The following is a 15,091-nucleotide window of genomic DNA, read 5'->3' on the forward strand; positions in this document are numbered from 1 at the left end:
AATCTAGGTTTGAGAACTCCGGCTCATGCACTGTTTTGGAAGATCTCCCTAAGGAAACAAATACAAACAAATACTAATACAAAATTCACATGTCTTTGGAAAGAGTCTATGCAAGTGAGAGGTTTCAAATATTCAGTTTCCCGGGTGCCTGGGTGGCTCAGTCGTGAAGCGTCTGCCTTTGGCTCAGGTCATGATCCTGGGGTCCTGGGATCGAGCCCCACATTGGGCTCCCTGTTTAGAGGGAAGCCTGCTTCTCCCTCTCCCACTCCCCCTGCTTGTTCCTGCTCTCACTATGTCTCTCTCTGTCAAATAAATAAATAAAATCTTAAAAAAAAAAATTCAGTTTCTTTAGCTCCAAATCTGCCTGTGATTTCAGTTGAATAAGTTTTAATCCTGTTTATCAATTCATTGTTTTTATTTTCACTTGCTGTTTTGTTAGAAAACTATAGTAAGTGTATTATGTTAGAAGAAAGTAAATTATTTATAATCGTTATGTGAAAATTAAATTTGAAATTTTGCCCGTGGTATAAACACGGAGATATGGCCTTAGGAATCCATACATGGAGCCTGTGGTGGAAGTGACTTGTAGAGATGGAGGGGACCTGGGGAAACCTGGTTTACTCTGTCCAGATGGGAGAACAGGAACTTAATGTTTGCTTTATTTACTCAGAGGTTTACTCTGAACTTTCTATCGTGTCTCATCATAGCACCTAATACTGAGGGTGACTTTTAAGAATTAAATTATTAAATTATTGAATTATTATTTAAATTATTATTATTTTTATTTTTATTTTTATTATGCACCAGAGTGAAGCTTGTACTTCGGAAAGACAGCCTCATTCCTCAGCACTCACAGCCCCTAGTTCTCAAGGTTCCTCCGGGATGAAGAAGGACCAGCCCTCTTTTCCCCTCTGACAAGTCAGAATAATATTTGAGCATCTCTTAAAAGACTATGAAGATAAAATTCAGGAGGAGTATGAGCAAATCCTCAATACCAAACTAGCAGAATATGAACCTCTTGTGAAATGCACACATGATCAGATTATGTGACGATACGGGACAAGGACAACAAGCTATGTGTCCTGAAGCTTTCTTGCATATCTGGGTACCAGGTTTGACCTCAAGAGATGGCTGCTGTACACTTTTTGCAACTGGTTTGTTACCACATTTCAGCTCCAACTTTGCATCCTGAGAACATGTAAACATTTCTGCAGGTCCCTTTTATACAACTTGAAAGACCTTAAAACTTTCTGGTTGCCACAAGCATAACTTTCTTTTCTGCTCATCCAATAAACAGCTGTGCCCTACTGTGATAGATTTTCCAAACAAAAATACCTGGAGCAGCAGTTTAGCAAAATATGCCCTCCGTGGCACTCAACAAATGCGGTTTCCCCAAGCACGGTTCTGTAAGAAGTGTGTGTGAGAGTGTGTGTATGTTTGTGTGTGTCTGTGTGTGTATTTTCAGTTATTATGTATATTGTGAAAATATTTTTTTGATCTTGGGGGTTCTGTCTGTGAATTTGATGCACGACAATTATAGTTAAAAACATTTGCTTGGTCTACAGAAGATCATTAATTTTTTGTGACTATATAAGTTGTCATGGTGGATTGTTTTATGTTGTAGGTGTTATTCTTAAATACAGGGACTGTTTCCAGGCACAGAATATGAATCATAAGTTAGGATGGACATTAGGGGTGATTATGAGGACGTAGCAAAGGTCCGGGGTCCTAGGTCTTCAAATGCGTGGTGAGGAATTAGGACAAACTGGAGACGGGCCGTTTGACACATGGACTCTGCCTCGCCGTGTTGAAAAATACTTTGATTCCAAGCCTTCAAATACCCATGTGGAGTCTGTGCTCACCTCATTCACACAGAGAGCTCCTGGACACAGAACCGCTAAAAAGAAAAGGTCTCCCTGCAGCAGGAGCATCAGGGCTTGCTTGGGAGCACGACACAGGTGAGCGTGGGGCTGGGCCTGCCCCTGCTGGCCCTGCTACTTGGGAGGAGCCCCTCTGCCTTTGTATCAGTTATTAAAAACAGAATTTGGACCCTTTGGTCAGGCTCCCCCAAATTCTTCTGAGAAATGAGCATGTTCAACTGCTTGAGCTTTGTTTTGGCAACCCCCTGCCCAAAGTTGCTTTCGGACTGTTCTTCACCTTGTTTCCAAGGCTGTGCAACAGAAAGTAGCCTCTGTTCTGAGGAGGTGGAAGTTCAGTATACATTTATTTTTGACTGTGACTTGTTCAGGACCCCATTTTACAAAATACCTCGTTTCATTTATTATTGTTTCTGGAAAGGAAAGTTCTATTAAAATTGTCCAGTTTTATTAATTAGGGCTTATTCTGAAAAATTCTGAGTTTAATTCAAGTGTATGCCAGTTCCTTCCAAAGTAAGGTAATATTCAGAGACAGTGTTCTTATCACATGGCTTAGAGAAATTCTGGAATATTCTTACTCAAAGATTCCTTATTAATGAAAGTCTTTGACTTAAATTTAACCAAAAACTGCAACATTATTCTTTGTACATTTTCATTATATACTGTTAACAAGCTTAGTTGCAAACAAATAAAATACTTAAGCTATTTGTTAGAATAATAGTAAGAATTTAGGCCTTGGGACCTATGGCTGTCATTGGTGAAGCGCATGATACTTGATCTCAGGGTTGTAAGTTTGAGCCCCATGTTTGGTGTAGAGATTTCTTTTAAAAAATCTTTAAAAAATAATTTATGTGTTCCTATTGTATCTAATGTTCATTTTCACACTCAACATCATCTAGGTTTCTCCGATGTTATCATCTACACACTTGGTAGTTTTACATTTTACATTTAGGTCTACAATGCATTTTGAGTTAATTTTGGTCAAGGATATAAAATGTTTTTCTAGATTTATTTATTTACATCAGGATGTCCAGTTGTTCCAGCGTCATTTTTTTTTTCTTTTTCTTTGGATGGGCCTAAATAACTCCGAGGAAGTGTAGACCAGTTATGGTTCCTACTGTGGTCTCAGGCCCTCCCAAGCCTTGCTGCAGGACAAGATTTGAGAAGGGAATTTTGTCCTTTGTGTCATCCTGGTGCCTGTCCTTAATTTACTGATTCGTTCTGAGACCCAGAGCACTGGTGTTTTAATCCTGTTTCTGTCGCTAACCATGTGATTTTGGCCAAGCCACTTTATCTTTCTGGGCTTCAGTTTCTTTTTCTGTAAGAACAAAACAAAGATTGGACTAGGTTGCTAAAAGCCTCTCCCTGGAGCTAGAGTGTCACATATTGACTCCAAGCCTTCCTGTAATAGGCTAAGACTTAGCTGGGGAGGGTTGTTGAGGATCGTATTTGAAAATAAAATTGCCTGAAGTAGAAGACAAATACTTTGTCATCAGCTTGTCTTATATTTCACTTTTCATTGGATAAAAACAAAACAAAACAAACAAACAAAGAAACTTGTCATTTCTAGTGAAATAGACATTTACATTCCTGTTCAGAGAAAAAAAGAAAAAGGCCACCTCAACTAACAAATGTTTTTACAGTGTATATTCACTTAAAGCAGTACAGAGTGGATTAACATGTGGCTGTTGTATTTACATTATTAAAAGCTATGTATATATGTATCAGCTTGGACTTGTTTTTCAGTTTCTCCAGTATATTATCCAAAAAAGTTGAAGCTCAAGAAGTGGTTTAAATAAACTTTCTGCTAGCTTTCCTTATCATGAGGGAAAAAGAGAATCTTGCGTCTAGACTAGACTGAACCCGTCTTCTGTCCTACGATGCAAAGCATTTTCTGCACCTCCTTCATAAGCACTGCTCGCTTCCCTCTCCAGTCACAGAACAGTGTGCTTCCCCACCGGGTTTCCATCCAGTCATCAGATTCATGATTTCTGGCCTTTTATGCAGCTTAGGGAAGCCAGTTTGCCGCTGATTGAAAGTTTATAATCTCTCTTTGGGGCGACCTGTTTAGAGTCATGGTGAGTTCCTGGTGTTCCTCTTCTTTCTTCTCAGCCCCAGAATCTGGCTTACCAGACAGCATTTAGAACCCAGTGCAGATGTGGGATGAAGAGGACCTTTGCATCTAGATGCATGGCTGTATGGCCCTGGACACAGATATCTAGTGGCCAGAGCACGCCAAGGCAAGGTATTGGATTCTGAAGTTGCCCTCAAAGGCTAGGGTCACCCAGTCTGGATGCACCCAAAGGAGCACCTGAACCAGCCCAATCCCAAAGTGTTTTTCTAGATTTATTTAATTAATTTCTTTATTTACATCAGGATGTCCAGTTGTTCCAGTGTCATTCTGAAAAGACAATATTTGGTTCATTGGCTTGTCTTTGTTTCTTTGACAAAAATCAGTTAACTATATTCATGTGAGTCTTTTTCTGGGTCTTTTTTCTTTTCTTTCTTTTTTTTTTTTTTTTGTCATTGATGTCTTCATTTATTCTCACACCAGACAGGCAGTCATGATTTATTCAGCTTTGTAGAAAATCTTGAATTTGGATATCACTCATCTTTCAACATTCTTCCTTTTCAATATAGTGTTGGCTATTTTAGGTCTTTTTCCTCCCACATAAGTATATAATCACATTGTCAATGTCCGCAAAATAACTTGATGGAATTTTCATTGGTATTTCTTTAGATCTATAAATCTAAACAAATAGAACCAATATCTTCAAATTAAGTTCTCCTATCCTTGAAAATGAAACATCTCATCATTTATTCGGTTCTAATTGCATTCATCAGAATTCTGTACCATTTTCCATAGAGATCTGGTACATATTGTATTACATTTGTACCCAACAATTTTCTTTCTTTTTCTTTCTTCCTTTTTTTCTTCCCCCCCCTTACTGCTAATGTAAATGATATTGTGTTTTCCATATCATATTACACTTGTTCATTGATGGCATATGGCAGGGTTGCAGTTGGTATTTTAAAATTTTGTCTTGCAAATTTGGTAAATTACCTATTATTTTCACGAGTGCTTTTGTCAACTCTTTTGGGTTTTCTATCCAATAAATAGCTCAAGTATGAACAACAGCGTTTTTACCTTTTCCTTCTACATTTATATACGTTTCTTTTCTGTTCCTTGTCTAATTGTATTTCTTATTACTTTCTGCACACTGCTGAAAAGGAGTAGTGAGGGAACATATCTGCCTTGCTCCTGATCTTAGTGGGAAGGCTTCTAGTTTTCCACCATTAAGTATAAATTTGGCAGGAAGTTTCTTGTAGGTATTTTTTTTTTTCAAGTTGAACTGTTACCTCTATTGCCCCAGTTTACTGAGAGGTTTTTAAATTTTATTTAATTTAATTTTAATTATTTATTTGACAGGGAGAGACACAACGAGAGAGGGAACATAAGCAGGGGGAGTGGGAGAGGGAGAAGCAGGCTTCCCGTGGAGCAGGGTGCCTGATGTGGAGGCACCCCGAGAGTTTTAATTTTTGAGTGGGTATCAGATACTGTACAATGGATTTTATGTATTAATATGGACTTGTGATTATTTTATAATTTAGTCTGTTGATGTAATGAATTGCATTAAATGATTTTGGAATGTTAAATCGATCTTTCATACCAGGAATAGATCCACATCATTGTGGTGTATAATTCTTTTTATACATTGTTGCATTCAATGTGTAATAATTTTTTGAGGCTGTTTGCACCTATGTTCATAAGAGACACTGATGTGTAGTTTTTTTCTGTCATTGTTGGAATTATAATGAGGTAATGGTGATATCACAGAAGGAATCAGAAATGTTTCAGTTGCTTTTATACTCTGAAAGGAATTGTAGATAATTAATTTAATCTGTTCCTTCAAAGTTTAATAAAATTTGCCAGGGAACCCACCTGGGCCTGTGTTTCTGTTTTGGGAGGTTATTAATTATTTATTCAATTTATTCAATAGACATAGACCTGTTCATTTTGTCTATTCCTTCTTAATGAGTTTTGGCAAATTGTGTCTTTCAAAGAATTTGCCCATTTCCACTAAATGATTAAATTTCTCACCATAGAGTTATTTATAATACTCTTTTACTATCCTTTTAATTTCAATGGGAGCAGTAATCATGTCCCCTCTTTTATTTCTGCTATTAATAACTTGTGTCTTCTCTCTCACATTTTACTTAATTAGCCTGATTAGAGTTTTATTAATTTCATTAATCATTTTTGTAAGTATTTATTTAAATTGTACTCAGTTAACACAGAGTGTAATATTACTTTCAGGTGTACAATATACTGATTCAACACTTCCATAAATCACCTAGTGCTCATCCCAACAAGGGCACTCCTTAATCCCAATCACCTAATTTCAAAGAATATGTTATTTTTTTTTGCATTTTATTGATTTTCTCTATTGATTTCACGATTTCTCCTCTAATTTTTATTATTCCTATCTTCTTCTCTTCTTTTTCATTACAATGTATTTAATTTGATCTAGCATTTATATTTCCTGAGATGCGAAAGTAAATTATTGATATTAGACTTTTCATCCTTAATACATGCATTCAACACAACACATTTCCAAGTAAGCACTGTGCCTCTGCATCCCATAAAATTCACTAAGTTTTGTTTTATTTTTATGTATTTCAACAGTTTAGGGGCAACTGGCTGGCTCAGTCAGAAGAGGATGTGGCTCTTGACCTTGGGGTGGTGAGTTCAATCCCTATGTTGGTTGTAGAGATTATAAATAAGTAAACTTTAGAAAAATATATGTTTCTTGAGATTTATGTGTTTCCCCATGTTATTTAGACATGTGTTTAATGTTTAATTTAGCTTTCTGACATTGATTTCTAGTTTCATTCCACTATGTTCGGCCAACAGACACTATATGACTTCTATTACCTTTGTAAAGGTGTATTTTGCAGCTCAGAATATGATCTATTTTGGTGTATACTCCATATAAGTATCAAATAATGTGTGTGCTAATGATATTAGAATAAGTCTATACATGTTCATTATGTGCAAAGTTGTTATTTTAATTCCAAATTTTTATTTAAATTCTAGTTAGGTAACATATATGGTGAAATTGATTTCAGGTGTAGAATTTAATGCTTCGTCACTTACATGTAACACCCATAGCTCATCGCAACACCTATATTCCAATAATGAATTTAGCACATCCCCCTCCAAATCTCTCCATCAACCCTCAGTTTGTTTACTATATTTAGCAGTTTGCTAAATATAGTATTATGGTTTGCTTCCCTTTTGCTGTTGTTGATGTTGTTGTTGATGTTTGTGTTGTAGTTTTAAAAAGGTTTTATTTATTTATTTGACAGAGAGAGGCACAGCGAGAGAGAGAACACAAGCAGGTGCAGTGGGAGAGGAGAAGCAGGCTTCCCGCTGAACAAGGAGCCTGATGTGGGGCTCGATCCCAGGACCCTGAGATCATGACCTGAGCCGAAGGCAGGCACCCAACGACTGAGCCACCCAGGCGCCCTGTGTTGTAGTTTAATACCCCTCTGTTTATCTGTTTTGTTTTTAAATTTCACATGTGAGTGACACCATATGGTATTTGCCTTTCTCTGACCAACATAATTTCATTAGCATAACACACTGATGTTCTGTTGACTTCATCGGAAATGGCAAGATTTCATTCTTTTGGTGAATGTGTTATGTAACATCTTTGCATATTTATCAGTTGATCGACATTTGGTCTCTTTCTATAATGTCACTATTGTTGATAATACTACTATAAACTTGGGGATGCATGTGCCCTTAGGAATATGTATTTTTGTGTCCTTCAGCTAAATACCTAGCAGTACAATAGTTGTGTCATTGGGTAGTGCAATTTTTAACTTTTTGCCGCACCTCCATACTGTTTTCCAGAGTAGCTGCACCAGTTTGCATTCCCACAAAGAGTGTCAGGGCTTCCTCTAGCTCCACATCATCGCCAACATCTGTTGTTTCCTGTTTTGTTAATTTTAGCCATTCTGACATTTGTGAGGGGGTATCGCATCTTGATTTTGACTTCCATTTACATGAAGTTGAATGCTGTTGTGAGTATTTTCATCTGTCTGTTAGCTCTCTGTATGTTTTCTTTGGAAGAATGTCTGTTCATATCTTCTGCCCATTTCTTCACTGGAAAATTAAATTTTGGGGTCCTGAGTTTGTTAAGTTCTTTATGGACTTTGGATGATAATTCTTCATCTGTTAAGACATTTGCAAATACCTTCTCCCATTCTGTAGGTTGCCAGTAGTTGTACTGATTGTTTCTTTTAGGGTGCAGAAGCTTTTACCTTGATGAAGTCCCAAAAGTTCCTTTTTGCTTTAGGTTCCTTGCCTCAGGAGACATATTTCATGATAAATTTCTATGACTCATGGCAAAGAAGAGACTGCCTCTGTTCTCCTCTAGGTTTTGGATGGTTTCCTGTCTTACATTTAGGTATTTCAACTATTTTGAATTTATTTTTGTGTATGGTTTAGGAAAATGGTCCAGTTTCATTCTTCTGCCAACATGCAATCCAGTTGTCCCAACATCATTTGTGGAAGAGACTGTCTTCTTTTTCCACCGGATATTTTTTTCATGATGTGTTGAAGATTGGTCCAGGGTCCATTTCTTGGTTCTCTATTCTGTCCCATTGATCTATGTGTCTGTTTAAGAACCAGTACAATACTATCTCAATGACTACAGCTTTGTAATAGAGCTTAAAAATCTGGAAACCTAATTCTTCCAGTTTTGTTTTTCTCTTTCAGAATTATTTTGGCTATCAGAGTCTTTTGTGGTTCTATACAAATTTTAGGATTACTTCTTCTAGTTCTGTGAAAAATGCTGCTCGTTTTAGAAAGGGACTGCAGTGAATGTGTAGATTGGTCATGGTAGTATAGACAGTTTAACAATATTCTTCCAATCCATTAGCCTGGAGTGGTTTTCCATTTCTTTTTGTCCTCTTCAATTTCTTGAAGTGTTCTATAGTTTTCAGTGTAGAAATCTCTACCTCTTTGGTTAGGTTTATTCCTAGGTATCTTGGGTTTGGTGCTATTGTAAATGAGACTGATTCCTTGATTTCTCTTTCTGCTGCTTCATTACTGGAAATGCAACAGATTTCTGTATATTGGTTTTATATCCTGCAACACTGCTGAACATATTTATCAGCCCAGCAATTTGATGGTAGGATCTTTTAAGTTTTATACATAGACTATCATGTCATCTGCATATACTGAAAGTTGAACATGTTTCTTGCCAATTTGGATGTTTTTTAATTTATTTTGTAATGTTCTTTTTGTTACCTGGTTGTTAAGTCTAGGATCTCCAGTACTATGTTAAATAATATTGGTGACAGTGGACTTCCCTTTCTTATTCCTGACTGTAATGGAAAAGCTCTCAGATTTCCCATTTTGGGGATGATATTGGCCATGGGTCTTTATATATGGCTTTTGCTGTGTTGACTTTTGTTCCATCTATCCCAACTTTGTTGAAGCCTTTTACATAGAATGGATGCTCTACTTCTTCAAATGTTTTGTTTTGTTTTGTTTTCTGCACCTACTGAAAGGATCATATGGTTCTTAACCTTTCTTTTATTAATTTGCTGTATCACTTCGATAGATTTCTGAATATTGACCACCCTTGCAGCCCAGGAATAAGTCTCACTTGCTCATGGTGAATAATTCTTTTAATGGACTGTTGGGTTTGATTTCCTAGTATCTTATTGAGAATATCTGCATGCATAGTCATCAGGGGTAATGACCTATTCTTTTTTTAGTTTAGTCTATTAGTTTTGGTGTCAGGGTAATGCTGCACTCATAGAATGAATTTGGAAGTTTTCCTTCCGTGTCTACTTTTTGGAACAGTTTGAGAACAATAAGGTATTAACTTATTCTATAAATGTCTGGAAGAATTCCCCTAGGAAGCCATTTGGCCCTTGACTTTTGTTTTTGGGGACATTTCTGATTACTGAATCAACTTCTTTGTGGGTTTAGGATTGTTCAAATTGCCTATTTCTTCCTCTTTCAGTCTTGATAGTATGCATGTTTCTAAGAATTTATTCATTTCTTCCAGGTTGACCAGTTTGTTTGCATATAAATTTTCATAACATTCTCTGAAAATTGTTTGTGTTTCTGTGGTGGTGTTTGTGATCTCTCCTCTTTCATTCATGATTTTGCTTATTTGATTCCTTTCTCTTTCATTTTGAGAATTCTGCTTTGGTATTTATCTGTTTTATTAATTATTTGAAAGAACTAGCTTAGTTTCATTGATCTGTTCTACTATTTTGTTTTCTTTTTCTCTATATCATATATCTGTGATCCAATCCTTTCCCTTCTTCTGCTTGCTATAGGCTTTATGTGCTGTTCCTTTTCTATGTCCTTTAGATATAAGTTTAGGTTGTGAATTTGAGGACATGGAGGAATTTAACAAAAGAGAAAGGAGGTAGTACTCGTAGCCACAGATTTAGTCAATACAGATATAAGATATCTGAACTAGAACTCCAAACCAAGATTATAAAAATACTAGCTGGATTTGAAAAAAGCATAGAAGACGCAAGAGAATCCCTGACTGTAGACATAAAGTTCTAAAATCTAGTCAGGCCGAAAATAAAAATGCTATTACTGAGATGCAGTCTCATGTGCAGGCCATAAAAATGAGGGTGAATGAAACAGAAGAGGAAATCAGTGATACAGAAGACAAAGTTATGGAAAATAAGGAAGCTGAACATGTGTACTATCATGACTGAAATAGGAAAGACAACTATTAGATCATGAAGGTAGACATAGGGAACTCAGCAACTCCATAAGTGAAATAATATCTGTATTGAAGGAGTCCCAGAAGAGGAGTAGGCAAAGGGGGCAGAAGGTTTATTCGAACAAATTAAAGTTCAGAACTTCCTTAAAGCAAGAAGACAAACAGGAATTCAAGCCAAGAGGCCCAGAGAACTCCCCTCAAAATCAACAAAAAGAAGTCAACACCACGACATACTATAGTGAAACTTGCAAATTTCAAAGATAAAGAGAAAATCCTAAAAGCAGCTTGGGCCAAGATGTTCTGAAACTACAAAGGTTGACAGATAAGGCTGGTAGCAGACCTGTCCACAGGTATATTCAATGTGCTACATTGGAAAAATATGCAGCCAAGAATACTATATCCAGCTAGGCTGTTTTTCAGATAAACAAAATTAAAGGAATTCATGTACACCAACCCAGCCCTGCAAGAAATATTAAAGGGGACACATAGACCAGAAAGAGATCCCGAAAGTAACAAAGACCAGAAAGGAACAGAGAAAATCCACAGGTACAGCAACATTACAAGTAACACGATGGCACTAAATTTATATTTTTCAATAATTACTATAAATATAAATGAATAAAATGGTCCAATCAAAAGACAGAAGGTGTCAGAATGGATTAAAAAATGTTATACAAAAAAAAAAAAAGGACTCATCAATATACTGCCTATAAGACATTCATTTTAGATACAAAGACACCTCGAGATAAAAAATGAGGGGGTGAGAACCAATTATCATGCTAATGGCCATCAAAAGAAAGCTGGAATCTTATGCCAGAAGAAACAGATTTTAAAACAAAGATTAAAAGATATGTAGGAGGACAATATATCATCATAAAAGGGTCATCCAACCAGAAGATCTAACAAATGTAAATATTGATGCCCATAACTTAGGAGCAGTCAAATGTATAAATTAATTAATAATCACCTTAAAGAATCTCACTCATAATAATACAATAATAGTGGTGGACATTAACACTCTACTCATAGCAATGGATGAATTATCTAAGCAGAAGATAACCAAGGATACAAGGGCTTTGAATGACACCCTGGACCAGCTGAACTTACTAGATGGATATATTACTAGATATATATTCAAGACTTATTCAGAGCATTTCATCCTAAAGCAGCAGAAATTACATTCTTCTTGTGTACACATGGAACATTCTCCAGAATGGATTACATACTTGTCGTAAGTCAGGCTACAACTTTTCCCTTTTTTTTTTTTTAAAGATTTTATTTATTTATTTGAGAGAGAGAATGAGAGAGAGAAAGAACACAAGAGGGGGGAGCGGGAGAGGGAGAAGCAGACTCCCTGCCGAGCAGGGAGCCCGATGCGGGACTCGATCCCGGGACTCCAGGATCATGACCTGAGCCGAAGGCAGTCGCTTAACCACCTGAGCCACCCAGGCGCCCAGGCTACAACTTCTTGAAAAAGTTTGAGATCGTGCCATGCATATTTTCAGACTACAAGGTGATGAAACTTGAAGTCAAACACAAGAAAAAATAGAAGGACTACAAACACATGGAGGTTAAAAAGGTCCTACTGTAGAATTAATGGGTCAAACGCACATAAAGAATTTAAAAAATACATGGAAGAAAATGGAAATATGGAAGAAAATGGAAATGAAAACATGAGAGTCGAGAATAATTGGGATGCAGCAATGACAGTGCTTTGAGGGAAGTATATAGCAATATAGGACCCCTTCAAAAAACAAGAAAAGTATCAAATGCACAACCTAAGCTCACACCTAGGGAACGTGGAGAAAAAATAAACAATAAAGTCTAAATCCAGCAGGAAATGAGAAATAATAAATATTAGAGCAGAAATCAATGATAAAGAAATTAAAACAAAACAAAAAAACAGTAGAACAGATCAATGAAATTAGGAGCTCGTTCTTTGAAAGAATTAATAAGATTTCTAAAGCTCAAGTAAGACTTATCAAAAGGAAAGGGAAAGGACCCAAATAAATAAACACCTAAATTAAAGAGGAGAGCTCACAACGAACACCCAATAAATGCAAACAGATATAAGAAAATATGACCAATTATATCTCAACAAATTGGGCAATCTGGAAGACATGGATACATTCCTAGAAACATAAACTACTAAAACTGAATCAGGAAGTTATAGAAAACCTGAACAGACCCCAAACCAGTACAAAGTATTCAATTAATAATCAAAACTCTCCCAACACACGAGTGTCCAGGGCCAGATGGCTTCCTAGGGGAATTCTACCAAACAGTTAAAGAAGAATTAATACCTATATTTCTGAAACTATTACAAAAAATAGTAATGGAAGGAAAATACCAGACTCATTCTATGAGGCCAGCATTACCTTGATCCCAAAACCAGACAAGGACCACCATTAAAAGGACAATTACAGACCAGTATCCCTGTTGAACAAGAATGCATATATTCTCACCAAGATACTGCCAATAGGATCCAACACAGTTAAAGGATTATTTACCACGACCAAGTGGGATTTATTCCTGGGCTGCAAGGGTGGTTCAACCTCTGCAAATCAACATGAAACACCACATAAAAAAGAAAGGACAAGAACCACAGGACCCTCTCAATAGATGCAGAAAGAGCATTCCACAAAATACAGCATTGTTTCATGAAAAAACCTCCACCATGTAGAGAGAGAGGAACATAACATCATAAAGGCCATATAGGAAAGACCCAAAGTAAATGTCACCCTCAAAAGGGAAAAACAGAGATTTCCCCCTTTGTGCAAAAACACGGTAGGTATGTCCACTCTCACCACTGCTGTTCAACGTAGTACAGGAAGTCCTACCCTCAGTAATCAGACAACAAAAAGAAATATAAGGCATCCAAATCAGCAAAGAAGAAATCCAACTCTTATTCTTTGTGATCCATCTCTGTTTTCCTGGTTACCATCAAAACCATATGTTCACCCTGCCTGCGTGCAAGCATTTTTAGCTCAGGCATGGGACTGAGTTCCAAAACTCCAAATGTTCAGCATGGATTCATGTGGTTCCTCTCATGGAGGATCTCCCATGCTGCTGCCTTTGGCCACCCTATGTCAGGAAAGCAATCGCACAACCATGAATCGGTTAGCAGTTTATGGCAATACAAAGCAGAAAACTGGCAGCTAGACTCACTGTTCTCAGGCAGGGTTCCCGTTCCTAAAGCTGGGTCATAAGGTAGCTCTATTTTTAACTTTTAGAAGTTTGGGAACTCTGTCACACTCAGGCACCTGCCATTTTTATGAGACTCCAGGGATCCTGAGACCACTCTGTCACACCCAGGATTCCACCTGGCTTCCCCAACTAAGCACGTTTAAGCCAGGAACACCCCCCAAAAAGCAAACTTCTAAATGTTACCATTTTGTGCTCTGCTGCTTAAAAAACTTTGCTGTATCCTCCTCAAGCCCCCCTCCCCTCCCCTGTATCCTCAGCTATGTCACACCAGATTCACATCTCCACACCTCCTACCTTCCAAACGGTGGTCACTTTTCTACTTGTACACCTGCAGCACTTGTTTTCTCAGATACCTGATTGATGTCCTGGGTGTTCAGAATGATCTGATAACACTGTAGCTGTATTCGAGGGAGGAGATAAATCTTAACTCCTCCCGCTTGATCTTTCTCGTTGGATTCTGGACATGAAGACTGTGAACTTCATGACAGGCTGGATTTTGTCACCCCCCTTCAATGAGAGCTGAATGTTGTTTTGTCGAGCAGGTAATGACTTCTGACAAAGCTTTATCCTTTCTAGTTTTAGGTTTATTGTGCGAAGATATACCAAACATAATATCTACCATTTTCTACATTTTTACTTAAGCTTTGATGGAAGAAGGGAGAGTAGCATCTACTCGACTGCCATGTTATCGACTTAACCCTGAAGTGTGACGTTTCCTGAGGTCTTAATGGCCCATGTCTTCATTAATATCGGTGTCTGCGTTTTAGTGAATGGTGACAATGAGTGACACATTTAGCTTTCTACTGGTAAAGTCCTTTCTCCCTCACCATGAACTTCACTATGAATACATCCCAAATATGATTTTTTCATCTTGAAGGAAAGTTAATCTGCTTTCTTTTAAAACACGGCTTCCAGACAATGATGTCAGCAGGGACACTGAGAAATCCATAGATTGTTGGCAATCTGAGCTTCCTGGTGACTGGCCACTCAAATGGGGACAACCTGAGAATGTCCTGGTGATTGGCCAGGACATAGTTGTGACATCACAGGAGGGAACTGTGATGCCCCAGAGCTGTTATAAAAGCCTCAGAAAGACTGAAGCTGCACTAAGGAGAGAAATGGCCCTCAGCCACAGCTCTTCCTGCTATTCCTCAAATTCTCTGCCCACTTCTCTCTCCCTGCCCATGCAAGCCACCTGCCCACACCTCCTGCCATGCACCTGGCAACTCCTAGACC

Source organism: Mirounga angustirostris, unplaced genomic scaffold, assembly GCF_029215605.1.
Source record: "Mirounga angustirostris isolate CCGP_5_RB_7025 unplaced genomic scaffold, mMirAng1.0.hap1 SCAF_7, whole genome shotgun sequence".
Classification (NCBI taxonomy): Eukaryota; Metazoa; Chordata; class Mammalia; order Carnivora; family Phocidae; genus Mirounga; species Mirounga angustirostris.